At 38.7% G+C, this 23,424-nt stretch overlaps 1 long non-coding RNA gene across 1 annotated transcript; it reads right to left on the bottom strand.

Annotated features, from left to right (window-relative positions):
• Positions 1-20,450: 20,450 nt before the first annotated feature.
• LOC311592885 lies at positions 20,451-23,012 on the bottom strand. Its single transcript, XR_014777533.1, has 2 exons — positions 22,691-23,012; positions 20,451-20,649 (listed from the first exon to the last, which is right to left on the bottom strand). It is a non-coding gene; the product is annotated as an uncharacterized lncRNA (long non-coding RNA).
• Positions 23,013-23,424: the final 412 nt, after the last annotated feature.

Raw genomic sequence — 23,424 nt, forward strand, 5'->3', positions numbered from 1 at the left:
AGGAAATGTCCCACTGCTTCTCTGAAATGCTATAGGCATCTCTGATGTCAAAAGTTCAGTTCTTTAACAGCTCTCCTATCCATATCTTTTCATCTTCCATCCTTAACCTTCCTGAGGGGTGCATTCAAATTTTTGTTTTCTTATTGAAAATAAATAAAACAAGGCCATGAACAGAATCGACAAAGATTCCCTCCCGATTTCAGTAGTAATTTATAGTCACTAGAATTTGGAAAATACATAAAAGTATAAAATAAAAGCCAACACCCCTGCTCCCTTTTTTTGGAGACAGGGTTTTTCTATGTAGCTCCGGCAGTCCTGGAACTCATTCCGTAGATCTGGCTGGCCTACAACTCAGAGATCCACCTGCCCCTGCCTCCAATCGCTGCAATCAAAAGTGTGTGCTATTACTGCACAGCACCACCATTGCCAGTGCCTCCACTGCCCAGCACTGCCTCTTAATTTTAACATGTCCAGACTTTAGAGTATTTGACTTGTTTAGCGGGAGGTGAGTTTGAATAAACTCAGAGTTGTTCGTATTTCAGCAACTCACTATTAGTAAGCCTCAGGGCTGGTGGGGGGACCAGCTATTTGGGAAGATGGAGAGGATGTTGAGTTTGAGGTGAGACATGACTTTAGAAATGTGTGTATGAGTGGGTTTCCAAGGAAAGTCTAGAGGATGTTCACATTTGTGTTAGAAGACTCACATGGATATAATAATAATTGTCAGTCAAATAACTGTCTGTCAAATACACTCAAATGTTTTAGTTGAGCACTAATTTTGTTGTATGCTGATTTCAGCCTCGTACACAGGCTATCTGGTTAGAAGTAGGGAGCTGAGAAAATAAATGTTTGTTCTAATCCCAGTCAAATTTCCCCCCCAGAATACTTTTCAAAGTTAAATTACATATACAGTTTTGCTTATTTTATCAAGTACTGTAGTACAAATTTTTTGCAGATTGTGAACACAAAATTTTTTGTGATAGCTCAAAATACTCTACAAAATAAGTGTATGGTCCTTAGTTATTGGACTTTTAAGTTTAAAAAAATTGTAAATGTAATTAAAGAGAATGGGGTTTTAGTCTGCTTATGTGTGAGAAAGCTCAGTGGCTCCTCATCCAGCTCTGAACAGAAGGACTTGGCTGAGTGTGAGATCAAGTCCCTATGATAAATCACAGTGGATTATGAAGAAGTATGTACTATATAGTATGAACAACTACAGTCCATGTTAGCTGTAGTAATAGGTCTTAAAATTGTGTGGTTTTCTGTTAGATTAGCACATTTGTAACTCAGTTGGGACAAGGAAAGGACTCAAAGTGAGCTTGTCACAGCTTTCCTAGTTAGATCTTACTTTTCATATTCCTTATAAGAAAACCCCTTACATAAATCTTCTTTGGCATTTCTTTTAATGTTTGATCTGTTTCATGGATATATTCTAATATATATATATATATATATATATATATATATATATATATATATTCTTATAGATATATTTCTAACTATAACATGAATGGGGATGAATATTTTTTCAGTCAAATTTCTGGGAAAGAAATTCTACATAAACGATGCACATAATATACAGCAGGGGAAAAAAAACCAAAGCAAAAGCCCAAACTATGCCACTGCCCTCCCAATGAACATAAACATATATGTATAATACATAGACACACAAACTATATACACTAATGTGTAAATAGGTGTACTGCATACGTTAAAAGTTGTATTGCACATCTGTGTTAAATGTAAGAACAAATTCTGACACAGAGTTGACTCTTTAATACATTTATAAAACAACATATATTTATTTACTTACATTGAATTATCCTCATATTCATAGAATGAACTTTAACATTCAGTGCTACTTTTTGAATAGGCTACTGACATGGCATTCATTAATTAAAGTTGGTTTTATATTTATATTCACATGTGCATAGTTTGCTAGTGAGGTTTGTCAGTTCCTTGATACATGGAGGGATCAGCAGAGGCATCTGATTCTTTTCTTCCACTTTGGAATACTACCAGGTCACTATGCTACAGTGACAATGACTTATTCTCAGAAGCTTGAATAGTTATATATGCATGGGCATAAGTATAAATGTGTATAAGGAAGTTCAATATCATTTAATGGAACAATAGGAGTTCATTTTTCACTGGGAAGATGACCTATCCAACCATGTGATTTTACATGAGTTTATAGTACCAGACATGAATCTATCCAATTAGAAAGACCTTGGTTGCATCCATAGCCATTGTGACATAGTTACCCTGGTGGGCTTATATTCTTTGGCATGTTTGTGGTACAAACTGTAACTGAGCAGGACTATTAGTGACCTTATCCTATACTCAGCCGACTCCATTTATCAGAGAGACATGCCACCCCATACCATGGGGAAAAAACAATCCTTCTCAGTTCCTTCCCCTCCCCCATCCAAGATGCTCCATTCTTAGAAGCTTCAGCCTTCTTTACATGTTTTACCATTTATAACAGAAAGCATATAGCCAACCTTTCATTAAGGAAGTCAACCATCTCATACCAAGTGGAGAGGATGGCATATCAGGATTGCCCACAAATGCTCCTCATTCTTAAAACATTAGGCTACAGGTGCATGTATTATCACAAGCACAGAGACCATGCAACCCCCTTCCACATCTCACCTTTGTTCTATCAGTTTCTATTCAGTGCAAATTGTGCTGTGTACCTTTTCCTGGGGAGCCATCAATAAACATCTATTCATTCCATGTTGGACAATGCCTGGTTAAAGAGGCAATCCCACTCATGTCTAACTTATTAAAACAATGAGTTTACCATTTAGGAGCATGAATGAGACATTACTTACTGGACTCATAATAACTCAGTGATAGCACTGTAAAGCCCACCACAAGATCGGTGACAACCAATCAAAGTTGTATCCCTAGAGCTCCCTGCCTGACCCACAGTCAGATCCATCAGAAAGTCTCCTCCTTTAATGAGAGTTTAATATTTTTTTTAACTATGATGAAAGACCTTATACACCTTGTAATACTTGTAAATCTTCAGAACTTTGTAAACTTTGTTGCTTCCTAGGTCTACCAAGTCTTCTTCTAGGACAGAATGTTTCAATTCAGAGGAAGTAGTTACACATTACACAATAACAAAGATGGGTTTGCATCTGGATTGAGTCCAGTGCTGGAGTAAACTGATCCTTTGTGAATCCCATAAAATCTGATGATATCAGTGTCTTATAATTGACATAGAGGGCATGGGTTTTCTAGGTCTTAAAAACATTTCAATAGTTCCGAATCCTAGGGATCAATTTTGTCCTTCTGCCATTGGAGCATGGGAATTGAACTCAGATCTTCAGACTTTGTTACCAGAGAGACTTTGTTAATAGAGTCTAATAGACTTTAGACTCTATTAATTAAGCAATCTCTGGCCCTCTTGACCTTTCATAAGCTTCAAGGCAGAAGAAAAGAAGAGTCATAGGTAGGTTCCAGTACAACCAAATCTTCAGTGACTTCTCAGGAGTGTTCCTCCTGTGCTTTCAACTGGTTACACCTCTGTAATAGGTCTTACTGATGCTATTGGTAACACCAATAAAAGTACAACTGCCATGAACTTGCCCACCTTTTGCATATCTTCAAGATTTAGCTACAACAACTATATCAATGGTTATATAGAATATGTCTAATAATATAATATTTTAAAAATGAAGATAGAGACAATCTGTCTCCAACCTGTGACAAGCCACAGACTCCCTTCATGACTCACTCATGCTCAGTGTATGCTTGCCACTGAGCTGCAGCCACAGCACTGGAATGGCAGAGTGAACACCACACAAGGATACCAGAGGCCCACTGTGGACCACAGCTCAGGTGGCCCAAGGCACGGAAGAGTCAGTCCCAGTTGTACAGCTAGTCAGCAATGAAGCTGAAGGCATCCTCACCTGGGGCCCTGTCCATTGTATCGCTGATTTCCTCTTAAACACACCCCTAGCTTTCCATCATACAAAATGGTATAAGAGTTGAGGAAAAGAAGCCATTTCTGGTTTTACAGGCAAAACCAAATTCCCATAATTTTGCCTCAACTCTCTGGATATGTGGACCATAATGTATTCTTGTTAACAATGCAGCTGTTAGCCCTGGGGCTTCATTCCCCTTAGTCTGTATAAAGAGCTCTCACACTAAGTTGAGCCATGTGCTTCATTTGCATGGTGTTGTGTTAGTTCACATTTTCTTTGGGATCTTACCTTCTGTTCTTGCCATATCCCTTTTGTGTGCAGACACACTGGCGGACAGAACAGACAGTGAACCAAACCCTGGGAGCAGTGGCTTCAACCCTGGGAACCTTCAGCATATCCTGGCAGCTGCTAGCAAGCCTTATGCCTTACATGCCTCCCAGGGATTTCCCAAGGCTATGCTTCTTAAGAGAAACATTTATGAAAACTACCCAGTGTGCAAAACCTAACATAGTGAGTGGTTTCCCGTACAGCATGCAGAAGCTTTGCACACTTCCATAAAGCAGCAGCCGCGAGTTACCTATATAAAAAGAGCCGTGTTAAGAGAGCAGCCCTGAGCTGCAAGGAAGAAAATCCAAGTCTGCTGGAAACAGGGCCATGGGCATTCTGACTCTTCACTTCCCTCCTTGGTCTGTTAGTGAAAATCACTCTATGGCAAGACTTGAAGTATCTGGGGCTCTGTTTTATCTGGAGTCTAAGAAACTCATCAAAAAATGTGGTTCTGGCATAGAAAGAGCAGACACAAAAACCTGGTACAATTCAAAGAAGGGGGGAAGAATGGAGAAGGAGAAACACAGGAAAGTATTCTCAAGTGGATGCAAAGCGACGGGATAATTCAAGTGATGTTTTGCACACGTCTAATTGGAAAGAAACACACTAGAAGTTAATGGACATTTCTATTTAAGAAAAACATTTGCAGTGAATTGAGAATGCCACTCATTCGTCAGTTGAATTTGAGGAAAAGCTCCAGCAATTCATTAGAAAGAATGACTTTCATGACTGCACCATGAAAAAACTGGAAGCATTCACACCTTTTCATCCAGAAGCACACACAGTGCAGGTAGGTAATCCTCAAGATTCCAGAACACAGAATGTTCCAAAAATCTCAAGCTTCCTCAGCACTTTTATTGCTCTACCAATGGTAAGTTTTATACCTTACTTCATGTAATGAGTTGCCATAAAATATAACATCCCAAAACATTGTATAAAATTACCTCAAGATGTGTGCATAAGTTATATACAAAACAAATTTTTTTATGCTTAAAATTGGGCTTTGTGTGTATCAAGTAGGACCATCTTCTTATAAAGAGTATTTTGGCATGGGGTTGCTTGCTGCTCTTCCAGAACTTGAAATTTCTTTCTAACACCCATGTGAAACAGCTCATTGCTTTCTATAACCTTACTCCTTCAACTCCAGAGGATCCAGTACCCTCTGGCCTCTCAAGGCACGCACACACAGGTGCATGTAAATTCACACAGACACATAAATAAAGGTAAATCTATAATAACATTTCCCATTTCTATCAATCAATCCATATTACACTACCTCATCCCTACTCCATGTAGTGTCCCCACTCCTTTCCTTCCCTGCTTTGTGATGTCTTTTTCATTTAGTTATTTTGTTAGATTAACTGAGTCCAGTTAGTGTTGGCCATGTTTGCAAGGCTGTATCCCATCCGCTGGGTCATGGCCAACCTAACAGTGGCCACATCCCTTAAAGAAGAATGACTCTCAGTCACTCAGCAGCCATCAGCTCCCAATAGCTCCTCCATTTATACTGAGGTTTTGGGGACTCCTGCCATTCATGCTAGCTTCATCTTCTATAGGTTTGTATAGGTAAACACACCCTCTGTGGATGGATGCATGCCATATCCGTGACATGTCCATGATCATGTCATATCCAGATGTCAGTATTTCATAGCTCCCCTCCCATCTGCAGACTCTTAACATTCTTTCTCCCATCTCTTCCAGGAAGTAGCATGAGGCTTCGATGATAGGTGAGGCTAATTCATTAACCACTACCCACTGCAAAAGAGAAACTTCTCCTATTGAAGTAGAGAGTAGCATAAATCTTTAAATGTGGACAACACAATTATATGCCTACTCTCTGGCCTATGAGTTCTTCTGCCCATGGGCTTTTCATGAGGTTTGCATTATCAGGTATGAAATCCTTCCTGTGGAGCACTCTTCCTATTCAACCAAAAGGTGTTTGGGTATTCTCCTAACCTTCATGTCATTATTGCACCAGTGGGTATATCTTGCCAGCAAGTCAGCGTTGTAACATGCAGGGCCCAGTGCTGGTGAGGCCATTTGTGTTCCCCTCCCTCTGACTTCTGCAGCCTGTACATCAGAGTTTGGCACTACATAAGCCAGCCAGCAAGAAGGGAGTTTCGTGATCAGTTTAAAGTTGATTTCTTGGGCTGGAGAGATGGCTCAGTGGTTAAGAGCACTGTCTGTTCTTCTAGATGTCCTGAGTTCAAGTCCCAGTAACCACATGGTGGCTCCCAACCACCTATACCTTCTAATGCCCTCCTCTAGTGTGAAGGTGTACATGCAGATAGAACACTCATATAAATAAATAACATCATTTTTAAATAGTAGATTTCTTTGTGTTCTCCATCCAAAGTGAGTAGACTCTTTACCAATAGATATACTGCGAAAGCCACAGCAATGACAATTATTTTTGTTATTTTGAGTACCTCTGGGTCTTTCCTGTCCAATAACTCATAGAAAGATAACCTGTGTCTGACACTGAAATTTTCCATGTCTTCTGGGGACATCACTGTCCATTCCTTTTGGACACATCTGTTCAAATGTGTGTGTGTGTGTGTGTGTGTGTGTGTGTGTGTGTGTGTGTGTGTGTGTGTCTGTGTGTGTGTGTGTGTGTGTGTGTGTGTGTGTGTGTTTACAAGCTAGTGGATTTTCATTTAACTTGGGCCAACCCAACTCATACCCCAACCTCTCTTTCTTCCCTTAAACACTATCATTATACTTTGATTTCTCCAGGTTCTAATGTCCCTGCTAAATTAATTTTTTTCTTGGGCTGAAAGATCAAATTTTTCTATGAATCTTTTTCATAGACTCCAGTTTTCATTAGTTCTTTTTTCTTTGATTAAAAATAGATTCCTTTCTTATACAATATATCCTGATTATAATTTATCCATTCTCTACTTCTGTTACTTCTTTCCCACCTCCCCTCTACTCTAGATCCACTCCCTTTCTGTCTCTCATTAGAAAAGAACCAGCTTCTAAGAGAAAGCAACACAATATCACAAAACAAAATATAATAAGATGAAGCAAAAACTATCATATAGAAGTTAGACATGACAACCCATCAGGAACAGAATCTTAAGAGTAGGCGTAAGAGTCAGATGCCCACCAGTTCTCATGGTTAAAAGTCCCATTAAAATACAAAGCTAATAGTTATAAAATGTATGTAGAGGACCTGGTGCTTGCTGCTTCAGTCTCTGTGAGCTCATAGGCCTTTACTTAATTCATAGGACCTTTTTCTCTTGGTGTTATCTTATAATATTTCTGCCTCGTTTTCTGAGGCATTCCTTGAGTTCTGAGGTGAGAGATTTGATGGAAGCAACCCATTTAGACTCTCTCTTCCCATAACATCTTGCTGTGGGTCTTTGTATCTATCCCTATCTGGTGCCAGAGGAAGCCTTTCTGATGATGACTAGATAAGGTTCTGATCTATAAGTGTAGCAGAATATCCTTAGGGGCCATTTTATGGGTAATGTATTCGTTTGTTTCTTTGTTTGACATTTAGACCATTAGTGTTTTTGTTTTACCGTAGGTCTCTGAGCTATCTAGTCTCATGGTTTTGGTTACCCAAGCAATGTCAGGCATGGGTTCCCTCTCAGAGAGTGGGACTTAACTCACATCAGATTTTGGTTAGCTACTCCCATAAGTATATTTTGTGGGAATGACAAGTTGTAGCTCAAAGGTTTTGAGGCTGGGTTGGTGTCCATGTTTCTCTTTTGATAGCCTGCAGAATACATTCTCATACCTAAGAAACTCGAACATTGGGGTGAAGGTTCCATGTAGGCACCAGATCAACCTCTCCATGTCCAGTGAGTTGTATGTGTCTTGTTTTCAGCAATGGTGACCTGCTGTCAGTTTGTGGAGATAGTCTGAGTTATTTGGGGATTTCCACAGTACCTCCACTGGAAGCCTCTGATGACAAGAGATGGCCAGTAAGGACTGTATTCCCCTTTACTAGGAGTCCTCATTAGGATCACTTTCATACGTTCCAGAAAGTTCCCATTCAACTAGGTTCCTACACCATTCCCAAATGTGCTCCCCACAATTCCAGCCATCTCTCCTTAAAGTCTCTCTTTCCATCCCATCACCTGCCTCTACTCTGAGTCTGCCCATAAAATTTATTCAGTTTCCCCGTCCCAGGGAGATCCATGTACCCCCACCAGGCTCATCCTCTTTACTTTACCTCTCTAGGTCTATGGATTGTCAGTTGGTTATCATTTGCTTAAATACTAATATCTATGCATAAGTGAATACACATCATATTTATCTGTATGTGCCTGGGTAAAACAGTCAGGACAATTTCTTCTGCTTTCATTATTTGCCTACAAATTTCATGATGTCGTTGTTTTTTTAACAGCTGACTAATACTACATTGTATAAATGATCCTCATTATCTTTGTCCATTCTTCTATTGAGGGACAGCAAAGTTGTTTCTAGTTTCTACCTATTATGAATAAAGCAGCAATGAAAATAGTTGAGTAAGTGTCTTTGTGGTAGGATGGAGTGTTCTTTGGATATATGTCTAAGAGTGTAGAGCTGGGTCTTGAGGTAGATCAATTCCAAACTTTCCAAGGAACTGTCAGATTAATTTTCAAAGTGGCTGTATGAGTTTGCATTCCCACCACCAGTGGAGGATTGTTCCCCTTGCTCTACATCCTCACCAGTATGAGTTGGTGTTACTGTGTTATTGATCTTAGCTATTCTGCCTGGTATAAGATGGAATCTCAAAGTAGTTTTGTTTTGCATGGTCCTGATGGTTAAGAATATTGAATATTTACTTAAGCATTTCTCAGCCTCTTGAGTTTCCTCTGTTGAGAATTATCACTTTAGATCTGTACTCCATTTTTTAAATTGGGTTATTTGATTTTTTGTTGTCTAGTTTCTTCCTTATGTATGTGAATATTAGTCCTCTATTGGAAGTGGAGTTCAATAAAAATCTTTTCCCATTTTGGAGGCTGCTGCTTTCTTCTGTTGACAGTGTCCTTTACCTTTCAGAAGCTTTTTAGTTTTATGAGTCTTATTTATTAATTGTTGATCTTAATGCCTGCACTAATGGTGTTCTGTTCAAAAAGTGGTGTCTTGTGTCAATGTGTTCAGGCTCTTTCCCACGTTCTCGTCTTTCAGGTTCATTGTTTCTGGTTTATGTTGAAGTCTTTGATCTACTTAGACTTGAGTTTTGTACAGGTATGGATCTATTTCATTCTTCTACATGCAGATATCCAGCCTGACCAACACCATTGGCCGAAGATGCTTTCTTTTTCTGGCTCTTTTACAAATAAAATCACATGTCCATATGGGGGTGGATTTATGCCTGGGTCTTCAATTTGATCCCATTGGTCAAGGTATCTACTTTACTCCAATGCCATCTAGATGTTATTTCTGTAGCTGTGTAATACAGCTTGAAATCAGGAATGGTGAGACCTTCAGCAGTTCTTTTATTATTCAGGATTGTTTTAGCTATCCTGTGATTTTTGTTTTTCCATAGGAAGTTAAGAATTGTCCTTGCAAAGTCTGTAAAGAATTGTGTTGGAATTTTGATGGGAATTACATTGGATGGATTGATGTATCCATTTCATCTACAATAGCTTTAGTTCCTAAGAGTCTTTCTTTCACCTTTTATATTGGAACTTGCCTATGTAGTACCTTTTCAAACTCTTAAAATTTTAATTTCCAGAGTTCCCTTTGTTTATATTTTCTTTATTGCTTTTATTTCCATTTGCAGATCTTGAACAGCGTTATTCATTTCCTTCAACTGTTGCTTGTGTTTTCTTGGCTTTCTTTAAGGGGATTATTTATTTCCTCCAATTGTTTGTTTATGTTTTCCTAAATTTCTTTAAGGGATGTATTCATTTCCTCCAATTGTTTGTTTGTGTTTTCCTGAATTTCTTTAAAAGATTTACTCACTTCCTCCTTAAAAACTTCTATCATCTTCTTATAGTCAGTTTTAAGGTCTTTTTATTGTGCTTCATCTGTGTTGGAATATTTAAGGCCTACTGTAGCTCTAGTGGAGACATATTATACTGGTTGTTGACAGTTGTGTTTGTTTGATGGCATGTAGGCATCTGGGTTTAGGTCTAGGTACTGATCTTCGGGTTTGTCTTTGTTGAGTGTTTGCTTTGTTCCTTGGGTTCAGTTTCCCCTGTGGATTTTTGGAGAATGTGATAACTGTGTATTGTCTGGGTTACCTGCCTGTTCAGCTGGTGTGTTCACAGGGAATGCCTGTTGGCGTTAAGGCTGGGATACTTGGATAGGTTGGGAGAAGGAAGGTTGAGGAAGAAGGTCATTGTGATCCTTTGGGGAGTGGGGGTCAAGGAGGAAAGGGAGAGAAGCAAGTTTCCTGCTACAGAGCTGGGCCTTGGATCTTCAGAGCAGTGTTGTATTTAGTGTTGCATTGGCATGAAGAGACATCATGACCAAGGCAACTCTTATAAATGGGAACATTTCATTTGGGGAGGGCTTACATTTTCAGACGTTTAGTCCATTATCATCATGGCAGAAAGCATGACGTAGTGCAGACAGACTCGGTGCTGGCGGAGCCAAGAGTTCTACATCTTGGTCTACAGACTGTGTCCCATACTTGTTAGATCTCAAGCATATATGTGGCCTTAAAGCCATCTCCAGGGAAGCACTTTCTACATGGCGACACCTACTCCAATAAGGCCACACCTTCTAATAGTGCGACCCTTTGTGTCTAAGCATTCAAACACTGGGGGAGGGGGCATACCTATTCAAAGCACCATAGTAAGAGAGGTGTGAGTCAATCTTTAGCTTGCTGACTTGGGAGGAGCTGGCCTTGGGTGTGCCTGCTGGGATTAGGCTCTGAGATTAAGCAATGAGGTAAGGGGAGAAAAAGGGGGAAGATCTGTGGATTTCCTGCTAAAAAGCTGGTGATCAGTTCATTGTTTCTCTACCTCCTGATCCCCCTACTCCCACCCCTTCCATTCTTGAATGATTCCACCCCTTCAATATTCCCTTTCTCTATTTTTGTTTTACCCATATTTTATGATCTCCTCAGATACCTTTCCTAAAGTGTCCACCGCAGCAGCCTGTTTCTATTTCCTGCCTTCTATGTATCCTCTAGGTTAAAAAGAAAAAAAGACAAACAAACAAACAAAAATGCAAAATGATTTGGAGTCAGAGTCCACATATGAGAATATGGGAGTGTGTAGTCTTTGACGTTCTGCGCCAGGGTGACCTTACTCAGTACCTTTTTTAGTTCCATCCATTTATCTGCAAACTTAGCTTTCTTTATAGCTGAGTAATATTCCATTGTGTATATGTACCACGTGTTCTTTATCCACTTATCTGATTGATTCTTATTGCTAGTTGAGTTCTAATGAACATGGATGCAAACCTGTTTGTAGTAATGTATAGAATCCTTTGCATATAGGCACAAAAGTGTATTACTATTTCCAACTTGATTTTTTTTTTAGAAATCTCCAGGCTGATTTCCTTGGTGGCTACACTAACTTATACTCCCGCTAACAATGTATAATGGTTTCCATTTTCTGACATCCATTTGTTGTCATTTATAACTCTGATGATTGAAGAGAGATGGACTCTTAAGGAAATTGAAATCTACATTTCTTTGATAGTCAAACATAATAAACCTCTTTTGAACTGTTTACTAATAATGCACATTCTTTGTTTCAGTAATTTTTCATCCACAGCCATAGTCTACTTTTCATTTACTTGTTTGTTTTCTGGTATTCATGTTTTAGAAGTTCTAGATGCTAATCTTTGATATACAGCAAGCAAAGATTTTGTCTATCAAGATGCTTTTGAGTATAATGAAGTGTCATTTGTTAATTATTAGCCTTACTGGGCTACATAAGCCCTATTAACAAAGTAAGTCAAGCATATGAGATGAAGCCTGCTCTGCTCTTTATCCACAAGTAGGTGCATGGGATCAGGTCTTATTGTGAATTCCTTGACTAATTTGAAACTGACTGTGTGTAGGGTAAGAGATAAGGATCTGTTTTCCTTTTACTTCATGTTAAAATGTAGATTTTTCCACTGCTATGTGTTGAAGATGCCATCTTCTCTCCAATGTACTATTTTGGCATCTTTGCCAGGAATCAGATAGCTGTATATGTGTTGACAAACATTTGGATCCTCTATTCTGATGGTTGATGTATCTGGTATTTTGTTTAGTTTTACCTTTGCTTTTAATACAGCTCTATAATGTAATTTTGAACAAGGTAGGGAGATACACATGCAGAATTCTTTTTCTTAAGATGGCTTTTGATATCCTTTTGTGAGTGTATGTGTCACTATATAAATTCTAAGATTTATTTTCTATATCTGTAAGAATGATGCTGGATGTTTAGTTGTTTTGCACTGAATCTATAGATTACTTTTGATAAAAGAACCATTTCTACAATATTAATTCTTCTAATGCATAAACATAAAAGAGCTTCTATTTCTTTGGTTAATTTATAAGTATTTTATTTTTGTGGTTATTTTTGTATAGAAAGGATACTTGTTTTTCTGTGTGTTAACTTTATAGTCTGTGCCTTTGCTGAACATATTTGTCAACTTTAAGCATTTTTAGAGGCATCCTTAGGGTCTCTTTTACAGAATCACATGATCTGCAGATAGGCGTATTTTTACTTCTTCTTTTCCTGTTTTTTTTTCTTTTATTTCCATTTCTTCCCTTATTGCTTAACTTAAAATTTCTATATTCAATAGAAGTGGACAGAACTGGAACCTTTTTCTTGTTCCTGATTTTTGGTGAGAATTCTCTTTTTCTCCCCTCAGCAGATTATCGGATATAGGCATGTTGTATATTGCTTTATTTATTATCATATTTTGAGACATGGTTTCTCTGTGTATCCTTGGCTGTCCTGGACTAGCTTTGCAGACCAGGCTAACCTCAAACTCACAGAGATCTGCTTGCCTCTGCCTCCCTGAGTGATGAGATTACAGGCGTGCACCAATATTCCATCTTGTATAGTATTTCATGTTGAGTTATATTCAATCTATCCCTAGTCTCTACATGAATTTTATACTGAAAGGATGTTGAGTTTTTGTTAATGGCCTTCTCTGGATATATTGAAACAATCATGTGATTTCTGTTTGAGTCAATTTATGTGATGGATTCTATTTATTGATTTATATATGTTGAACTTACCCTGAATAATTGGAATGAAACCAATGTGATCAATATTAATGATATGTTTCATGTGATTTTGAGTTCAGGTTGGCAGAATTTTATTGAGAAATTTTGTATCATATTCATCAGGGAGCTCAGTCTATCATTTGCTCTTAGTTTTTTCTTCTTTTTCTTTCTTCTTCTTTTTTTCCTCCCAAGAAAGAGTTTCTCTGTGTAGCCTTGGCTTTCCTGGACTTGCTTTGTAATTCAGGCTTGTCTCAAACTCGCAGAGATCCACATGCCTCTGCCTCGCTGAGTTTTGGGATTAAAGGCAAGTGCCACCATACCCAGCATGATATCTTCTTGGTTTATTATCTTCCTTATCTCTTCTGATTAGCTAGTTTTGGTTTCAAGTCTTTTTTTTTGTCATAGGAAACGTCACCTGCTTCTTTTCTAGTTCTATTTACTTAGAATACTGTTGTGCATCCTTTTACTCTGGATCGTGTCTATAGTTGATGATGAGATGTGTTTCTTAGAAGTAGAAGCAAGACGGATACTGTTTCTTCATCCATCATTCAAATTTACACCTTTTTTTACTGAGGAACTAATATCACTGATATTCAGAGTTATTGCCCCTTGGGTCCTATTATTTTGTGGATTTTGTAGTGTTTTCTTAGAATTATTCAGAAGAGCAGTTCTGGTATTGTTTACTCTTTTCTAGGGGCCCCTTGACTGTCTATATTTTTCTCTTTGATCTGAAAAACTCTAAAACCCACTGTAGAACTGGATTACTAATCACAAATTCTTTAATATGCTTTTACTATAGAAAGTTGTTATTTATCCAATTTTAATAGATAGTTTTGTTGGATATAATAGTGGTGTTGGTAATTATGTATACATAATTTCCACGCAGTCTGGTTTTAAGTAATCTATTGAAAAATCAAGTTATTCTGATAGGCCTGCTTTAATAAGGTATTCAACCTTTGCTTTTAATATCCTTTATATATTCTGTGTTTTTAATCTCTTCTCTATAATATTTGAGGCGTTTACTCTTTGATCCAGGCTATTAGATACTCTGAAGGCTTCAAATCTATATGGCTATCACTTTGTTTAGGTTTGAGAAGTTTTGTCTTATGATTATATTAAGAATATTTTATTCTTTTGGTCTAGTAGTCTTCTCTTTGTTTCAGAATTCCTAGAATTCAGTGATTAGGTTTTTTTCATGTTGTCTCAAAGATATCCTATTCACAATTCTTTTTAACTACCTCAGTGACTTTTCTTGAGTAAACATATTCTAGGAGTTTGTCTTATGTCTTTGACTCTATTAGTCACATGAATCAGTCTATTTGTGAGTGAGTCCCACTGAAGTTTTAATTTTTTTAAATTTCCATCTTGCATTTTCTTCAGCAATTCTATCTCTTTATTAAACCCTATTTTTATATCTTGGATTGACTTCCTCATTTTACTCAGCACTTTGTTTTATTATCTTGGATTATATCCATATCTCCTTTTAGTTGTTCAAACATAGTTACAAACACTATTTTGAATTTTTTGTCTGGAATTTCTTCCAGGTTATTTTCATTGGAGACTATTACTATTAGTATGATGCTAGTAATTTTTAAAAGTGTTATGGTTTTTCTTGACTTTTTTGGTTTTTGTTTTGAGAATTGTGAATCTGGACTACTTTGTTGTATGGCTCTTTATTTTTGTTCAAATCACTTTTTATTTCAATTGACATATGTACAGTGTTTTGAAAAAGATCATGTTTTGTGGTAGGTAAGACATTGTTTTCTTCTATGAGACTCGTATCAAGGGCTGAAGGTTCTATACAAGTCGTATATTCGGAGTCTACATCTACCTGTGGCAAAGATCACTCTCCAAGAGTCAGCATACACCTATCTGTTTCTCCTTTCTGTGCTTTTTGCTATGCATGGCCATGTTTGAATTCCTTGCCTTGAGGCAGCGCTGGTCTGATCCTTGCTTCCTTTGCCTTTCACACCCATTTGGGGACTCTGAAAGCTTGGGTACCTAATGCCCTGCTGGGAAGGACTAGGGACTCCTTTTATCCCTTGCCAATTGTACAGCATCATTTGGTACTGTGACAGATAGTGCTCAGGGAGCAGGCTCCCACTACAAGTGTTCTAAAGAGATGCCATAAGGGCTCCTACCTAGATGTGTAAAGTCACAAACCAGCAGAAGAGTAACTGGGATGCGAAGGAGATAAATCCCCAAAGGAAAGAGTCAGATGATGATGTTGAAGAAAAACTGACCTAGTGACAGTCTAAACCCTACAGTCCCCATAAAAACCAGACTTCTTCATTCCACAGTAGCTGGGCACATAATGAAATTTTATTTCCCAGCCACTCTGTGAATTAGATTTGGCAGCAATCTAAGTTCTCAGTGGAGTGTGAGAACAAACGATGTGTCTTCCAGCCTAAGTTCTGTCACGTAAGACAAAGCTTGTCCACTGCAGACATGAGAGAACCATGCGAATATTTAGGGATGGGGCTCCTGAATGACAGTTTAGAATAGGCTGCCTGCCAGCTAAAACTCTTACCTTTATCACAAGCAGAAGAAATATAAAAGTCTCTTAAAGATGCACATTATTGTGACACATGCCCTTTTGGGTTCATCCTCATGCGAGCAGAAGTGATCTAACACCAACACCATAAGCATAAACCTAATTATTTTGTTTTATTTATTTATTATTGTATGTGTTCATGTTGTGTGTGTGTGTGTGTGTGTGTGTGTGTGTGTGTGTGTGTGTGTGTGTGTGTACCAACACATATGTGGAGGCTAGAGAATAACTTTTAGGAGTTGATTTCTTCATCTCCTATGGGTTCCAGGGAGAGGAAAACTGATGGCATGAAGGTTTTTCCCGATGAGCCATCTCACTGACCTTATGGTCTTTATCAGTGTCTGCTTGACTAATCTCAATTAAAACGACCTTACAGACGGAGAAACTTCTTGGGTAGATGTTTGCTAACTATGTGGGGCCTACCTTTGATATAGTAAAAACTGTGGTCTTGAGGAACAAAAGATTGATTTTGCAGTTTGCAAAACTTCCCAACAGCTTTTACTAGATATAAATTTTACTATGTCAAGGCCTTGTTTACTTCTGAAAGCGAGGATGAGAGTAGAACGGTCTCCTGGGGGTTCTTGGAAAGGCTGGATGAGATAGCCCGTGGTGAGCTTGTAGTGTATAGTAACAGCTCCACGGTGCTGCCTTCTTTTGGAGCCAGACAGTGCAGTGTGAGTCACTCAATTCTCTAAAGCTTCAAAATCTAATCTTCCCTACTCAGCGAGGGAACTGCAATGGTCTCATCTAGTTTTGCCTGTTCCTGTGGTTAGACCGTGCTGGTCCCAGACTTCCACACCATCGATTCTTGCATCCTAGTGTACCACCTGGGAAGTCAGGTACCTGATAATGTATCTGCTACTCACAGAGGCTTTATAGAAAGCAGCTTCCTGCCATTAGAATACGTTTTCAGATATGCAGGGAAAGGTGTTTCCTCCATGCAATACAAAGCACAGCCGTATAAGCCCCACAGTCAAAATACCCCAAAATGTACACAACAAAAACATAGTGAAGGCATCAGACTTTCCCCTACAGTGTTTTAGACTTAAATGTGTCCCAGGTTTTTATCTCATTTGTGTGTGTGTGTGTGTGTGTGTGTGTGTGTGTGTGTGTGTGTGTGTCCTGGGGTTACTACTATCTCTCCCTGTGCATCAGATCTCCGCCTGTAATTGGTCCCTTTCCTGAAAACACACCAGGGTGGTCAGAGAGAACCGCATGCATGAAGGAAGTGGCTTCCAGAAATGTAGATGCATTTGTCTGATATCATTCCTTCTCTTCTGTTTTAGTCCTTGACTTTCTTAAAACAAGCTTTTCTACATACATCAGTTAAAAAGTTTTAGCAAACATCCCCTTTCCTCTAGAATACAATATATAGTTCAGTTTTCCCCAGTGACAGAAAAGATCCATTATGTGTTCTGGGTTGGCCAGCATAGTGTCTCTCAGACACATGTGGTTATTGCATGGCTAGACTGATATAAAGAACTGAATTTCTAATAATATAATGTTTAACTTTGAATTCAAATAGTTACTAATTGTAGCCTAATCCAGTACTGTCAAATAAATAATACATACACACACACACACACACACACACACACACACACACACACACACACACACGCACACGCATATAATTTAATAATAAAATGTATTAAGTTCTGGTAAGGGTTACTTGACATAGAATGCAGAATATTTGTATGTACATAATAAGATCTCTTGAATAAATTATGTTCTTAGTGCATCTTCTGTTAAACTAGTCAGTACAACAGTACACAGGCAAGAGGGAACTGCATCTGATAGGACAGGCATATCCCTTTAAAATACATGCTTGTTAGTAATAGGGTATCTCTGGTTTATTGACATATAATATATTTTTCTTCATTTATTTATTTAATCACTTCACAGCCTAACCCTCTTCTCCTCCCAGTCCCTGTTCTTAATAATATATTTTTATTGACTTTCATTTATAATGATCAATTCTCTTCTGTATTTGCAGTAAGTAAAGTAAGAATTAGGTATTTTACTTTTCCATTTTATAGTTAAATTTATTTTGTCTTTAAAAACACATAACAATATTGTTGAGTTTAATGCTGAAAATAACAATCATCAAGTGTTTCTGGAATGTGCCAAAAACTAAATATCTTAATCTTGGAAAGTTATTACTTCTGTAGCCGTCAAGAAAAACAGTTAGAGACAATGTGTAAACAAGTAGATGTGTCGGTATTATAATAAAACTTTATTTACAAGAACAAGGAATGAACAGATTTTGTTCCTGTAGACTGTTTTGCTATTTATTGATTTATAATGATGTCTTTTATAATTCCTGACGTAGTAAAATGTAAACTACTAGAGGTCCTCAAATATGTAAAAGTTGGCTAAATGCAGAGAGAATACACTCTGATTCTATTTTAAACTATTAATTTGTGCAGTTCATTTTCATTCATGAATCACTAAAGGCATGTTTAAAACACCACCATAAGGCTGCCTCTGACACACATATAGCAAGTTATAATTAATAACTGTTTACTCATGACTAATACATGCATTAAATGCCTGTTAGAAGATGGAGAAGTGATCTGTGAAAACTTCCAAGAGGCATTTAAGTTGATAACAGAATGTAGAAGATAATGGTATAAGCTGAAAAGCATGGGCTCAGTTGAAGTGGGGGAGGAAGAGAGCAAATCACAGCCACACCAATAACTGTCACTCATGTGCATGGTATGCTCACTTTAGAAGTGTGAGCCTCAGTCTTTAACAGCTGAGCTATCCCTGCAGCCTGGTGTCTACTCTAACATTGGCGATAGGGAACCTTCTGTTTCTCACCAACTTGCAACTCAAAGTGTTTTAATGCAAAGTATACCAGAGGAACATTCCACTACCCTACAAGTACCTGGTAAGGGCTCTTTGGTGCATAGACGTTATAATAACCCATGTAATTTGGAGGAAGCCTCATCACCAGAGTTTTTCAAGGAGATATAATGATTAACTTCCTGGCAATTGCCTGGGCTGGACCTCGGAATAGAAAAGTCAGCTGCTTTCTTAGGAGCCTGAGGCAGGAGGAACTTCAAATTCAAGTCCAGCTTTGTCAATTTAGAGAGTTCTGAAGTCATGCCTCAAAAACGCAAATAAAAAGAAAAGCATGGGCCTCACAATAGAGGCTAGCTGTAGAAACTTTGTCTAGCTTTTCTGAGGTTTCGCCTTGAATCTCCAGAACAAAATGAAAGGGGACAGGGGAGGGCATGTGAGAGAATGCAAGAGAGAGCAGAACATGGGGGAAAGGGGGAAGAGGAGGAGGAGGAGGAGGGGGAGGAGAAGGAGGAGGAGAAGGAAGAGGAGAAGGAGGAGGAGGAGAAGGAAGAGGAGAAGGAGGAGGAGGAGAAGGAGGAGGAGAAGGAAGAGGAGAAGGAGGAGGAGGAGGAGAAGGAGGAGGAGGAGGAGAAGGAGGAGGAGGAGGAGGGGGAGGAGGAGGAGAGAACAAGCATGCAGGAAAGGGATAAGGAAGATAATATCATGACATGCAGGTCCAGAAGATGGAAATACAATGTAGACTTTATTAAATTACAATGTACAAGCATTTGTTCTAAACTTGTGGCAATTATATAATGATAATCACAAGAATCACTAGGTATGACGTAGGTGGAGGCACTCTGTAATGGAAGTGACCCCTCGGTCACAGACATAGGGCAGGGGAATAGGGTGAAAGCTGGAGGGAGGGAGGAACGGGAGGATACAAGGGATGAGATAACAATTTAGATGTAATCTGAATAAATTAATTAAATAAAAAAAATTTTAAATGTTTTTGTTTTCATCCCAAGTGTGGGATGTTAGTTTGAGCTTTACTTTGTCCACAGCTGATAATTTTTTTGTGAGTGGGCGTGGTCTTTACTAGTGGGACAAGGAGAGGGGCGTGGTCTAGGGCTCTGAGGAAGATAAATAGGAGCACTCAGAGAAAGAAGGTGTGCAGTGCTCTGTGGTAGTAGTGTGCTCCACAAAGCTGTTCGGAGAGACCAGAGACCTGTGTGGTGGATGGAGAGAAATGTTTCAGTGCAGAGGCTCAGAGGAGACTGCTTGCGGTGTTTGCTGTTGCCGGAGCTTGGTATTAGGATTGGTGTTGCCCCCAAAGAACCCACTGACGATAAACAGCCAGGAGAAGTAAAGGTGTCTATACCCCCTCTCCCCACTAACATTCTTTCTCATACCCAGGGTTAAGGGGTTGGTGGAAGGGAGGTAGATGGTTTAATACCTCAAATAACATAGAGTTTAAAACAAAAGTGTCAACAAAGCTCTGTTTAATTTTCTAAAAATATAAGTGTTAAAAAGAGAATGTAAATTTAAAAGCAAATACATACTAGTAAATCAGTAGACTAGAGTCAGCCCGTGTAAGTGTGTGTGTGTGTGTGTGTGTGTGAAGAAGAGACATGGAATAAGGAAACAAATAGGCATTATCTCAAAGGAATAATGGAAGTGTATCTTTAGAAACTCATGAAAGAAGTGAGAAGGCACTGGACAAGAGCAGGGGAGAAATGATATTTAATGAAGAGAAGTCAAAGAGACAAAGAGAGCCTCATCCTCACTGTTCTTTGACAGGGTGAAAGGCACAAAAAGCCACTGTCATAAGATACACCAGGCTAAAGCTGGGCAGGGCCATCCTTGAGAGAAGATTAAAGCTGCAGGTTTTGGTGACACGGTGATTCTTTCGGTGGATGGGACCACTGTGGAGAGAAGTCACAATTGATCAGACTGTATGATTTGGATGACACTGTACAGGTACAATGTTGAGAGCTATGTTATAACATATAAATATATTTTAAAACTTTAAAACATTCAAAAATATTATTAAGAATTACAACATCCCATACATATCCTCTTTTTAATAGTAAACATACAGGACAAAGAAATAGTGCTAAAAGCTGCAAGTGAGCAAACAGAAGTCAAATGTAAAGGAAACCCACTAGAATAATCATTGTTTTCTCAGGGGAAAATTTAAAAAACAGAAGAGCCTGCAACATTGTACTCCAAGATCTAATGGACCATGGATGCCAACCTAGTCTACTGTGCCCAGCAAACTATCTACCATAGTTGAAGGAGAAAGAAAAATATTTTATGATATTAAGAGGCTAAAAGAATTTGTGTCCAGCAAACTAGCCATATAGAGAATCCTGGAAAGAATTCTCAGCTTAGATAAAAAAACAAACAAACAAACAAACAAACAAAAAAAAAAAACATGGTCCAATTGCTGTTTGAGATCTAAAGTGTGGTATCTAGACCAAATCAAGGAAATTATGCAAGGCAGTGAACTGGGTCATGAAGGTGTCCAGATATCACTCAGTTTTGATTTTGCAATGTATTAGTATTTGTACAATAATTTTTGTTGTTATTGTTTGTTATTTTAATATGTGTCTGTTGATTACATTTATTTTTGACACTTTTATACATGAACACATGAATGCCCGTTACCTCACTCCACTTTCTTTTATTTCCCTCTGCATCTTTGCCTTTCTTCTCCCCTCTACAGGTTTCTATTCCACATTCACATTCTTTTCCTTTTGATCTTAGCTAGAGTCATCTCCCTAGGCTGAGCATCATGTACCGGCAGAGAGAAAGGCCCTCATGAGTTCTAAACATGTTCAGTCAATCATCCTTTCCACAAGCAATGGACAGCCCATAGGATGAGGGTCTGGAGAGTCAAAATGGAGCCTAAAGTCTTACATCCGGATCCCACTGTAGCTGCTGCAATGCCCAACAGCTGTGTGTGGAAGTGCTGCTTAAACAACCCTAAGTGTGTTGTATCTTATAAAAGTGCGGCATGGCATTGTGAGCAGTAAGGGCCCAATACTTGACAGTGTTAACAGACGACTAGGCTGTAAAATATTTGCTACCCTATTGCTTTTATCATCTCTTATAATATGCTCATGTTGTTCAGCAAACATGAGTATAGTTTTACATTTTCTTTTCACTCTAGAAGATGATGTTACTGAGAGCCAAGTCTTACCAAGCTAAGGATAATTATATGCAGGGTTTACAGAGTTAACAATGACTACCTCCATGTTAACATTCCCATTTGGGGGGATGAACAGACAAATGTGTGAGAAAATTAAACCAATGGATTCAGAATACTTCAGTCGGAGTTTTCCCATATCCTTTGAGGAGCATGAGGGCTTTCTCGTTTGACATCTAGAATTCTGAGCAGTAAATACTGAACCTTGTGGACGTGCGCAGGAGAAACAGGTCCAAGGAGGATGAAGACCCGTCACCCTAGCAGCTGATATGGACACTTGGCAATGATTCCCGTTCAGGTTTCCTGAAGGTGCCCTGCTCATTTCACTGTTGACAAGGCACCAGATAGTGGAAAGAGAACACACTAAAGACGCTGCTTATAAGGGCAGTGAAGTAAGGAAATAATCTCCACACAGCTGACACAGGGATTTCTACAAAATGATGGCTGAAATAAATCCTTGATTTCTCGTGGTTATTGAAATCAGAAATCTACAAGTTGGATCTTCACAAGGACCCCACCACCACCACCACTACCAAAGTTCCTAAAGATCAGTCATTCCTTCCCGTTTTTAGTTTCTGAGACCTCACTGGCAAGATGTAGAAGAAGGAAAAGTCACTTGTGGGATGATGAGAATTGCCTGTGCGCACTTCACCTGAAAACACCTTTCTAGAATCTACCAGGATTAGTCATGTACCCATGCCACCCGCATCTTGCTATGATAGCGATTTAACGTGCAAGATGTATCCCTTCCTTACCCTGAATGCCGAGGATCTCCACAGCACGGATGTTTTCAGCCGGACCGACTTCCTATTATCTTGATAAAGATGCATTTATTTTATCTTGTTAGCTAGTCAGAACAGAAGATTAATATAAGACTCTTTCTTGAACATGAGCAAGAACCACTTAGAGACAGGCATCCATGAATCTGTTTGTGCTAATGGGTCTGGTGACAGCAAGTCCAAGATCAAAAACAGTGGCCCGAGATGGTAATCAGAGTGATGGGAGCGTGGTCCGCGGAAGCTGTTCTGTGATGAATCTCATCAGCTTTCTGATGAGAAACAGCCCCTGCAGCAGACCTCCTGGTGTGTGAGGAATGAGGCTTTGAATCCCAGACTGTCTTCTCCTGGAAGTTTTTAATCACAGATACAAGCAACCTAGAGTGTCACACATAGATGGTTCTCGTTCCATCCTCACAGTCAAGACGCTTTCTTACCCTAAATCATTGTTCCTATGAAATTTTCCATGGACTTTGGAAACTATCTTTACCTCTGGCTTGCAATTTTCCTATATGGAGGAGCTAACAATAGCAGGACTTCTCCTAATGTGTTGCCTACTACATGTACATTTGAAAACCTTTCAAATATGTTATCTATGAATAAAGACAAGGTATCTACCTATAGGCATGTTTCAAACAGTAAATTAATGAGAGTTTTAGGTTAATTTGATCAATAATAACAACACAAACAAGCATCCTAACACAACATGAGAG

This window comes from Acomys minous, assembly GCF_964271855.1.
Source record: "Acomys minous genome assembly, chromosome: 2".
Taxonomy (NCBI): Eukaryota; Metazoa; Chordata; class Mammalia; order Rodentia; family Muridae; genus Acomys; species Acomys minous.